The sequence below is a fragment of the Eulemur rufifrons genome, chromosome 23 (assembly GCF_041146395.1).
Source record: "Eulemur rufifrons isolate Redbay chromosome 23, OSU_ERuf_1, whole genome shotgun sequence".
Classification (NCBI taxonomy): domain Eukaryota; kingdom Metazoa; phylum Chordata; class Mammalia; order Primates; family Lemuridae; genus Eulemur; species Eulemur rufifrons.
In genome coordinates this window covers 4,638,954-4,648,785 of record NC_091005.1, presented here as the reverse complement: position 1 = coordinate 4,648,785, position 9,832 = coordinate 4,638,954, and the positions used below count along the sequence as shown (strand labels likewise).

The 9,832-nt window shown below is 44.2% G+C and overlaps 1 pseudogene; it reads right to left on the bottom strand.

The window, feature by feature from the left end:
* Positions 1-9,339: 9,339 nt before the first annotated feature.
* LOC138374082 (U4 spliceosomal RNA) lies at positions 9,340-9,424 on the bottom strand (annotated as a pseudogene).
* Between the last annotated feature and the right edge of the window lie 408 nt (positions 9,425-9,832).

Genomic DNA, 9,832 nt, shown 5'->3' with positions numbered 1-9,832 from the left:
TGGGATTTTTAAAAACATTAATCATCTCGTGCAATATTTGGGAGATACTTGAGCTAAAGAAATTTATTTGTTCTTTATCCGAAATTCAAATTCAGCGTGGTGTCCAGCATTTTACCTGGCTACTGTGCAAGGCGGGCACCAGCGTCGCGCGCCCCGCGCACTCAGGGCGGCAGTCTCCTTGCCAACCTCGGGCCTGGGGCATCCTGGCCCCGCCCAGCCTGGAGGGGCGGGGCCAGGCTTTTCATTGGATGCCTCATCTCTGCCCTGCTCCAGAGCCGGTCATGATTGGTGGAGGAGGACAATGACCCGCCCAGTCTGCTGTCAGTGTTTGGTTTTTAACATAGATCTTTATCAATTTTATCTTGAATGCATACACGAGGTCTTCTGAATCAGAGAGAGATTTCATAATAATTGCATTAAAATAAACAATAAGTACATCTTCCCCACGTCCACCCTTCCCCCAGGCCTCACTCCTGGCCAGGGAATGTCCTATGCAAATAGCCAGACACAACAGACAAGAAAAAGTAAAGTTTCTCTGCATATAAGGGGAAGGAGGTGGCTGTCCCCTCCCGTCCTGGAGGGGTCTCCTTGGAAACAGTGGGCCCCAAAGCTAACCTTACCTACCTACCCTAACCTAGCCATACCCTTTGGTACGTAAATAAAGTCTCTCCAGGAGCTAGATAGCCCCGTGTGTCTCTGCTTTGACCACTTGGGGTATCTTCAAGTTCTGGGACTTCGTCCCTTTTGACATGTAAATACCGAGGGATACAGGGCTGCAGTCTTCTGGCCCCTTGGGTCTTTCCCTAAGGACCTAGACACACCTGTGGCTATTTGGAGATGAGGGAAGCTTTATTATCCTTTCAGATGAAAGCAATTAACTGGCTACAGAGCTGAATATCAAGGTACGTGAAGAGTCTAGGAAACTGGGCTCCCATCTTTCATATTTCCAAATTTCTGAAACCAAAAGTGTTTTGCTCCTTAAAGAAAGGTGGGAACCGGGGCTGGGCGGTGGTTCACACCTGTAATCCTAGCATTCTGGGAGGCTGAGGCCGAGGCCGAGGCGGGTGGATCGTTTGAGCTCAGGAGTTGGAGACCAGCCTGAGCAAGAGTGAGACCCCGTCTCTACTAAAAATAGAAAGAAATTAGTTGGACAACTAAAGATATATATAGAAAAAAAAATTAGCCAGGCATGGTGGCGAATGCCTGTAGTCCCAGCTACTCGGGAGGCTGAGGCAGTAGGATTGCTTGAGCCCAGGAGTTTGAGGTTGCTGTGAGCTAGGCTGACGCCACGGCACTCTAGCCTGGGCAACAGAGTGAGACTCTGTCTCAAAAAAAAAAAAAAGGAAAGAAAGAAAGAAAGGCCAGGAATTCTAGACCAAACCCGAGCAATATAGCAAGACCTCCTCTCTAAGAAAGAAAACAAAAAACAGAAAATTTAGATAATACTGAAAACTGCCATATGTAAGTCTAATGTAAGTAATAAGTTTTAAAATCAGATTGACCTCAATTCAGTGGAGGATAAGATATTGGATGACTTTGGGCAAATTAGTCACGTACAGCAGCCACTAGGAAAGAAAGCTGCCAGGAAGAATTTATGAGCCACAAAACTTTGTACCAGAGAATAATACTTTGCATTCTATCAGAATCTAAATTTACTTGGAAGGATAGAACTAAGGACGTATGTAGAGCTTTTATTTCTAATTACTTCTCAGGAGCATTACATGATGACTATGGAGAGGGAATTTTTGAAGAGTAGAAAAGGAGATTAGAACTTTTGTAGGAGTCAGACTTGAATTATCCATTGCAATCTGGGGCAATTCTTCCCAGATATGAGTAATGCCTCCGAAGACAAAAACAATAAACTGAAACAAAGAATAATGCTTGTGGAGTCACAGAATTTCTCAGACTTGCTTAGAAGGAAATCAAAGGGCATTCATCTAATTCTTTTTTTTTTTTTTTTTTTTGAGACAGAGTCTCCCTCTGTCACCCAGGCTAGAGTGCAGTGGCATCATAATAGCTCACTGTAACCTCAGACACCTGGGCTCAAGCAATCCTCCTGCCTCAGCCTCCCCAGTAGCTGGGACTACAGGCACTACCACTACACCTGGCTAATTTTTTACTTTTTGTAGAGATAAGGAGTGGGGGCATCTCACTTTTGCTCAGGCTAATCTCGAACTGTTGGCCTCAAGCAATCCTCAAAGTGCTAGGATTATAGGCGTGAGCCACCGTGCCTGGCCCACTCACCTAATTCTAATGAGCAGGACCCTAAAAATATCTGCATGAGATTTCTAATATGAAAAAATAAGAATATTTCTCTCATTAATTTGTTAGCAAATGATATGACACTGAATGGCACAACTATGCATGCTTGAAGATTTGGAGTTGCTCTACTTAGCAAATGTCTTTTGACGTTTATAGAATACCCAGCAGAAGAGTCACCGTAGAATGATTAGAGACAATCTTTTAGGACAATATAACAAAATGAGGAAGTGGTCAGCTGTAGAGAACTTACGCATTTTTTAAAATGTTTTGTTTTATCATAAACTTTGGTTTCTCCTGAAAGCTTGCTTAAATCTCTTTATGTTCCATGCATTAGTAAGCTGCGTGTCTGGGTACCTTCACTGAGCTTTCTTATGTTGCGTTCAGTTGAGTGTCTTGTCGCTTACACTTCCCACAGCCTGCTGTTCTCGTTGCCATTGGAATGTTGGTGAAGGATGTCCCCAGCTCGTTCTATGTTGTCATTGGCTTTCTCTTGGGTGTTGGACATTTAGCCTGGATGTTGCTGGCATTTGGTATACGTGTGACTCAGCTGTCCCCACATCCCTCTTAGCCTTCCAGTCCTTGTGCTGGCCTGGGTGACCTGTCCCTGGCAGCCCTACAAGAGCCCTGTGCCCCCTTGCCATTGGATGCTATGTCTCGCTGTCTTGGCTCAAGGTTTATGTTCCCTTTCTTACTATTTTATGATGGTTTTGATTTTTTTATTCATGGAAATTATGTAATCTGTATTCTAGTCTTAGGGTTATTCATTTTTGTTTTGTTTTGTTTTGTTTTTTGAGGTAGACATATAAATATATATATATATATATATATGTATTTTTTTTTAACTTTCCTTCTTTTATTTGGGCCCTAGCATGGCATTTGGTGGTTACACAAGTACTTTCCCTTATGCACATTGTGGAATATATTTTGGGGGGTAGTCCATTATTTTATAACTTTGGGATCACTGGTCTTTATAATCTTCTGAAATTTGTCCTACTCAACGGTTATGTAATTTTTTTCTTTTTTGAGACAGGGTCTTCCTCTGTTGCCCAGGCTGGAGTGTAGTGGTGCGATCATAGCTCACAGCAACCTCAAACTCCTGGGCTCAGGCGCTCCTCCAGCCTCAGCCTCCCAAAGTGCTAGGATTACAGGTGTGAGCCACCACACCTGGCCTTGGTTATGTAATTTTTTAAAGAATATTGTCTATCCAGAAGTGTAGAGTAGCCTATAACTCTGCCCATTTACAGTCTGATAGTTACGATTCTTTTACTGAAACGGAATCTTACCAACAACATAAAAACTGTAAGTGCCAGGCAGCACAGCAGCAAGACCCCATCTCTCAAAAAAAAAAAAAGGACAGGCAAAATTGGCAAAATTGAGTATTGACTACCAAAGTATACTTTCAACTATGGGTTCTGTGTCTTTGACTTATAAAAGTTAAATATTTTCATTTAAGTACTTCTTTTTCTTTTCAAACAACTCTTATTGCAAGACTTTATCTCCAGGCAGAATCTAAAAAAAAAAATAACGTTGCTTACAATGACCTACACATTAATTTAAATGGTTAGGTAGCAGCTTAGCTGACACAAGTGAAAAATAGAAAAAAAAAATGCCCATCACATGAAGCACATTATTCGAACAAAAGAAGTTATTTCTACTGAATTAAATAATTCAATTATCTACTTTAATGTAACTTTCCTTATCATTAACCAAACCCAGGATGAAACACTAGGTGCTGCTGGGAGGCACACAAAGCTCATCAAACAGAGGGTGCTTGGCCAACCCGGATAAGCAGTGACATTTTTCAGGCTGAGGCTTGGTTGGTGTGATATCAGCTCATCGAGATGGCAGGTCCATTAATCAAGGGACAGCAGCATGTGAAAAGATGGGCCTGAATTGCCGAGTATTCATCACAGGAAAAAATAACTCTTATAAAAACCTCGAAGTATGGCGTCTATGGACATGTAGAATTTACCAATGGAATTTCAGGACGAAATGGAGGAGTCTGGAGAATACGAGCCCATTTACATTTCAATGGGTGCGACTTCAGAAGGTAATTTTTCACGTTCACGTAAAATATACTTTAAATCACGAGACATGACATTAATTGCAGGTGTTTTTTCTCGTCGAGGTTTTATTACGAAGTTCCTGACTTTGCACCGGGCTAATGGATCTTCTCTGGAAGTGCTTTGGTTACCTATTTAAGCGTTATTAGAAGTTAAACGTTTTACTTATTTAGGGTTTGTTTTTCAACTCTGTATGTTTGAAACTCTTTCTGAATTTATTGGATAAAATTGAGCAGATCCAAATGGAAAACACAGCATCCTTAATGTAACCGTGTTGGCCATCAAAGAGGCCATAGTAAGCGCACAGGTTGAGGCACATCGCTAATGGCAGGTAAAACACCAAGATCAGGCACGGGCCTGCCACACACGTCCATCACCCGTAACTGGCTACATTCTTTTATGTTGTTCGTGTCTGGAACGCCTGTGCCCAGCGAGTCATCCTCTTCCTTCAAAGCCGGCCCCAAAACCTCACCACTGGGCTCAGACTCCTGCCAGAAAAGTGCTGACTTGTTTTTCCTTCTGCAATTTCTTCCTTTTCCAAACACTTCTAGGTCATAAATTTGTCAAGCGAGAAATCACCTGGAGGCGACACGTATTGGCAGTTCCCGGTTTCCTTTTGTCTCTTCTGTGAGCGTTCTTGTCCGTACAAGTAGCCCTATTTTTGGTTTGGAACATATGGCACCACAGTGAAATTGTCCAGTTTCAAATTTATGCTCTCTGTGTTCCTGGGCTTCTGCAGTAAGAATTGCTGCAAATAGAGTAATTTGTCCTTCAATAAATAGTTACCCAAACTCTGTCAGCCCCAATGAGACAGGATGTATAAGAACAGACTTATTATATAAAGTAGTGTGCATTCAGACATAGGTGACTGTAACTTGCAAATGTAACTGCCCATTACATTGGAGTCTCACTTTAGAAGTGGCTTAAACGTGGCATTGATCTCACCGGCTCCCCACTCGAGGGCCCTTGTTAACTGAAGTGCCTGTAAAGTACCGACCCCTCCCACGTCTGCTTTGTCCAGAAAGGGGTTTCAGGACAGGTTATAGTAAATCCTCAATGTAGTTCTCCTTCAGTAAATGTTCAACTAAAAAAATTGTTTTTATTTAATTGGTTGGTTGATTCTTGGCTTTTGGCAACCAGGAAGCAATTTAGAAAACAAATATTAGGTTAATAAAATTGTTTTAGTAAGTTTTAATGAAGCTTACACATGAGCATGGTTTGGTGCTTCTCAGAATCATTCTTAATATTTACTATAGTGTTCATTGGTCATATTTGGATTTTTAACATCATTTCTTTCTCTTTTCTTTTTTAAAGAGACAAGGTCTTGCTCTGTCGCCCAGGCTGAAGTGCAGTGGCACAATCAAAGCTCACTGTAACTTCGACAGTGCCTGGGCTCAAGTGATCCTCCTGTCTCAGCCTCCAAGTAACTGGGGCTACAGGTACCCGCCATCACGCCTGGCTAATTTTTTTTCATTTTTTGTAGAGGTGGGGTCTTGCTGTGTTGCCCAGGCTGATCTCAAACTACTGGCTTCAAGCTATCCTCCTACTTCGGCCTCTCAAAGTGCTAGGATTACAGGCATGAGCCACCTGGCCCTGCCAACATTTCTTATAACAATCCAATGAAGGTAAAGAAAGAAATGTGAAAAATACATATATACTCTTAATTAAATACTTAATTTTTGGTTTTATTGAGTCATTAGAATTCTATACCATAGATTCTTCAAAAGTACTTTTCCGGCCTGGTGCAGTGGCTCATGCCTATAATCCTAGCACTCTGGGAGGCCAAGGTGGGAGGATCGCTTGAGCTTAGGAATTTGAGACCAGCCTGAGCAAGAGTGAGACCCCATCTCTACCAAAAAGAAAAGGAAAATAAATAAAGTAGCAAACAGTAAATTCATAAAAGGACAAGAAGGCCGGGGTACACAGGAATTGTTTTATTGCTTTTTTCATGTTTTAGGCATCCTAACTGTCTACTTCATGCAAGGTCTGAGGCGAATTAGTTATTCCATCACCAGGATAAAGTTAGGCTTCTTGGTTTAAGTTCAGGTTTGCAAGTTCGACCTACTTCTCTGCCGTCTCATAACATAACCGAGGTTGGCGTTTCCTGCCCCTCTGTTAGGCGCCTGTTTGCCACTAGGTGGTGCTAAGACTCGGGTTGTGGCTGCCAGAGACTCCGGGCAACAGCCGCTCCGGGAGCCGGGCAGGCTGGAATTCGAGAACTGGAAGATACCCTTAAACCTCATCCGGACAACACTTTTGTTTTACAAATGAGGAAACAGAAACTCAGTGAAAATAAGTAATTTATCAGAGGCCCAGAGATCGTTCCCTTCCTTTTTTTTTTTTTTTCTTTTCTCTTATCTGTTAGTAGGTTCCAGTGTTACCTCATCAGCCAGGAAGGAGGGAGCCCAGGACGAGCACGGCTCAGGGAGGGATGTGGTCAGATTCGCTTTGCAGAAAGCACTTTGGCAGCTGGGTGATACCATCCGTTCATTCATTCGAGAAGCAGTTATTGAATACTTTTTGCTTTGCATGGTGCTAGGCATTGAGTCTAAAAAACAGATGAGATGACGGTTCCAGGAATTTACATTCTTTTAGGAACAGAAATGCAAAAAATAAAATAAAATACACACCCTAGCCTGGCGTGGTGGCTCACACCTGTAATCCTAGCACTTTGGGAGGCCGAGGCCAGAGGATCGCTTGAGCCCAGGAGTTCAAGACCAGCCTGAGCAAGAGTAAGACCCCATCTCTACTAAAAATAGAAAAAATTAGCCAGGCCCGGTGCTTCTCACTTGTAGTCCCAGCTACTCGGGAGGCTGAGGCAGGAGGATTGCTTGAGCTCAGGAGTTTGAGGTTGCTGTGAGCTGGGCTGACGCCACGGCACTCTAGCCTGGGTGACAGAGTGAGACTCTGTCTCAAAAAATTAAAATTAAAATTAAAATTTAAAAAGTTGCAAAACACGCCCTAATTCAAAGATGCTATAATAGAGGTGATTATAGTACATTTAGGGGAATTTGCAACTAGCGGCATCAGGGATTTAAAGAGAAGATTCGGTGAAGTAACATTGGAGGCTGAAGGACACATAGGATCTTGCGGGCTGAGGAATGGGACGAACGGGTCCCGGGCAGACAGCATCACAGGCGAAGGCTTGGAGAGCGGGTGCAGTTTGCCAGAGAGAGCAGCGACCAAAGGGCACAGGGCAAGGTGCAGGCGGCTATCTGGGACAGAGGGGACAGACGGGAAAGGCTTCCTCAGTGTTACGCTTAGGCATTTGTACTTTATCCTGAAGGCTGTGGGACAGCCCACGAAGGAGTAGAGCTCAGAGAATGTCATGGACGGAGTTGCTTTTCGGAAAGAGGCCCTGGCAGCTTCATGGAGGCCCAGAGGCCAGGAAGTCTCGGTAAGGTGACGCCCCGCCGGGCCCGGGCGTGGGGATGGGAGGGCAAGGCGTGCTGGAGAGAGATTTCAGGAGCAGGACTGACAACTCCTCCTTGGAAAACAGTGATTGGGATTGCAGCTAATACCCTGGGAAGATTGTTATCACTCCGGTGCTTGAATTACTTTTGCGCATTGAAGGAACTAAATTTTAATTAAATGCACATATTACTTGGATAAAATGCTCGAAATTATTTCTTAAGTGCAATTTAATGGCACTTCAAATTGAAGTACATTCGTTCTGCCTTATCCTCGGTTTTGCTTTCTGAAGTATTAGTTGCCTGCGATCAACTGTGATCTAAAAATATTAAGCGGAAAATTCCAGGAATAAACAAGTCATAAGTTTTGGCTGGGTGCCACAGCTCCTACCTGTAATCAATCCTAGCATTTTGGGAGGCTGACGCGGGAGAATCCCTTGAGACCAGGAGTTCAAGACCAGCCTAGGCAACACAGCGAGACTCCATCGCTACTAAAAACTTTTAAAAATTAGCTGGTCGTGATGGTTCTTGCCTGTAGTCCCAGTTACTTGGGAGGCTGAGGCAGGAGGATCGCTGGAGCCCAGGAGTTCAAGGTTATAGTGAGCTGTGATTGTGCCACTGTACTTCAGCCTGGGCAACGTTGCAAGACCCTGTCTCAAAAAAAAAAAAAAAAACAATTCTTTCAAATTGCATGACATTCTGAGTAGCTTACTGAAGTCTCTCACAGTCACATTCAGGACGTGAATCATCCCTTCGTCCAGGGTATCCACGCTGTATACACTCCCTCCTGCCTGTTAGTCATTGCGTAGGCGTCTGGGCTGTCAGATGGGAAAAACATAGTATCCGTGGGGCTCCCTGCTATCGGCGGTTTCAGGCATCCATTGGGAGGTCTTGGAATGTGTCCCCCATAGATAAGGGGGGCAGTTGTACATAAAATGCTCCTGGTGAGCAACCCCCACCTGACTTAACGGCGTCACAAACCCCAATCCCTCTCCCATCCCCAGCACTGACCAATCAGAGTTAGGAGGAAACAGACTCCTCTTGCCACCTTCACTGTCCTCCTCCTCTTCCGGGAGATGCCACTGACAACTTCCTTTTAATTGTCCAAATCCTGTTTCCACCAGAGCCCCCTTCCTCTGGCTGCCACCATCAATGAATGAGGGCTGAGGACATTCTTTCTCTCTCCTGGGCTCACTGTCACCAAGACCAGCCTGAAGTAGCCTTCTCGGTGGGCAGCTGTGGCTTCCTTTGTGGCCGGAGGGAAAGAACTTCTGGGGCTGCCGAGGGGGCTGCCCCTTTGCCCTGGAGAAACTGCCTTTTTAAGAATTTCCAAGTCCAGAACCCTCCTGTTTTCCTTTTGCCCTGCTCAAGCACTCATTATACTTATTACTATTAATGTCGTTTGGCACCTCAAACTAAATGGCCTGTGAACTGAATCGTGTTTCAGATGTGTCGGGGGGGGCATGGTTGGAAAGGGGTGCAGTAAAATCTTGGGTGAAAGAGGATCCTTTAAATGTTTTAAGCTCATGATAATTTGTTTTGCTTGTATAGATTTCCAAGTTTGGGGTTTACTTTAAGAGCGATAATAGCTGCCATTTCTTTTCTTTTTTTTTTTAATTTTTTAAACTTTAGCAGTAATTGCATCTCGGATAAACCTCATTGGCTACAATACTGCCACTGCGCAAAACTAGCTGCCATTTCTTGAGGACTTACTAAGTGCCAGGCATTTTTAGTATTTTAGTATTAGCATTTTAGCTTTTAGTATTTTGTCTCCAGAAACCTCCCCTGCCAGGATGTGCTCCCAGAAGTTCACCCGCACATTCCTTATCTGTTCGCTATATACGTGATGACGGGTGCGTCCACCCCTTCAGCGTGACAATATTTTACCTGTAGCGAAGCTGGCTTCTATCACAACGCTGCCTTCGCCCTCCTGGCCCTCGGCACCCTCGGTGCAAACTGGTTCCCGAGCGTCCACGAGCCCTCGAGGATGTCCCGGCCAGCCGTTTGCCCTGGTCAGCTCCGTTTGACTTACGAAGTCGACCGCTTCGTTCTCTAAGGCTGCGTGGCGACGGGATTAGAGGGAAAGGTGTTGAGACA